Source organism: Hylobates moloch, unplaced genomic scaffold (assembly GCF_009828535.3).
Source record: "Hylobates moloch isolate HMO894 unplaced genomic scaffold, HMol_V3 SCAFFOLD_9, whole genome shotgun sequence".
Classification (NCBI taxonomy): domain Eukaryota; kingdom Metazoa; phylum Chordata; class Mammalia; order Primates; family Hylobatidae; genus Hylobates; species Hylobates moloch.
This window is the reverse complement of record NW_026652284.1, coordinates 71,600,268-71,601,937: the sequence shown is the minus strand read 5'-3', so window position 1 is coordinate 71,601,937 and position 1,670 is coordinate 71,600,268. Positions and strand designations below refer to the sequence as shown.

The 1,670-nt window shown below is 39.0% G+C and overlaps 1 non-coding gene across 1 annotated transcript; it reads left to right on the top strand.

The window, feature by feature from the left end:
• The first annotated feature begins 360 nt into the window (after positions 1-360).
• On the top strand, positions 361-465 carry LOC116814032 (small nucleolar RNA U13). Its single transcript, XR_004371134.1, has one exon. It is a non-coding gene; the product is annotated as a small nucleolar RNA U13 (small nucleolar RNA).
• Positions 466-1,670: the final 1,205 nt, after the last annotated feature.

Below are 1,670 nucleotides of genomic sequence, written 5' to 3'. Positions count from 1 at the left end.
AAGGATGCAAAGGCATAAGAATGATACAATGGACTTTGAAGACTTGGAGGGCGGAAATGGTGGGAAGGGGATGAGGGATAAAAGGCTACAAATCGGGTTCATTGTATACTGCTTGGGTGATGGGTGCACCAAGATGTTACAGATCACCACTCAAGAACCTACTCATATAACCAACTACCACCTGTTTCCCCAAAACCTATGGAAATTAAAACTTTTTAAAAATGAAATTTAAAAAGTTTATTTTGTTAAACACCTTTATTCTCTGGAAAATTAATTCCAAGTTCAGAGGTCAACATTGGGTAGCTGGAGGGTAACCTGGCACCCTTGTGGGAAAATGAAAAAGCAAAAAATGGAGTAGTGATCTTTTTTCTAGTTAATAAGTGTGATGAATGGGTTGTCATGCACATGTATGAGTTGTGTCTTCCTCAAACCTTGTTACAACGTCGGCACTTTACCTATCTGACATGAAAAAAAAAAAAAAGGAATAGTTCAGGTGATGTCAGAGTGGGCTTGGAAAGCAGCCCTGAAGAAAAGGAGGTGGCTATGAAAAGCATTCCATATGGAGTAGTGACGTGAGGGAAAGCCACATGCACTGAGATTTCAGGTGAGGAAATGGAGGGAGGTGATACCACTAACTAAAACAGAGACTTGAGTGAGGGTGCCAGTTCTAGGGAAATATCATACATTCTATTTTAGATGTATACATTTAGAGTATGTTGAGTTTCTGAATATAGCATATCACACAGGATAACTTTCATATTGTATATCACCCAGGAGAACAAGTTATAGAGGATATATTCTGGGCTAAGAATTATAATAAGTGATTTACAGATATCATCAAATTTAATCCTCACAACAGCTCTCGGAGGGCTTAACAGGCTGGTTTGGCAGCTTTGCCTTAAGACTCACAACTACCAAGGGCCAGGTCTAGGGGTAAAGCCAAGGTTCAGGTAACTACCAAGCTCATTCTCTCAACAATGATGTCTCCCATCATTCTGCCTTCCTGAAGATATTTTGGAGGCGTAACAAACGTGATTCCGTGGGTAACTTCATATGAGGCCTAAAGAAAGCAGAAGAGTCAAATACTTCCAAAGTAGGGGTAGACATATGAATTTTTAAATCACTCATACAGAAGTGATCATGGATGGTTTGAAAAAGACATTGATCATTTTTCACATTGCAACAATGTGGTGGAAAAGAGTATGAGGCAAAAACAAGGTCCTGAGCACCCACATCCATAATTAGAAAAAAAGGGGCTAATCAGGCAAAACAAAGAAACTCAGAAATAGAGGATTCAGACATAGCAGGTTTTAAAATATACCGTATCTTAGAAACACAAATTTAAAGAAGATGAATTTGATGGCTCAGGTCAAATGCAACAGAAAGATCAAGCTAGAATGGTGAAAAAAATAATTTGGTCATTACTATGCCGTGGTGACTATGGAGGAGGCAGTTCTACTAGTAACATGGAGCTAGTTTGTGATGGCTAAGTAGAAAGAGAAATGGAAACAAGGACACTGGGTCTAACCCTGCATTTCACATGGATTTTTTCTACCTACTTCTATATCATCTAATAACTGCATGTTCCGCTTGCTATTCTTAAGTCATGTTAGTCCACAGGCATCTGCATGCTCTAAAAAGGCCAGACATTGCTGTCTATGTTCTAAATC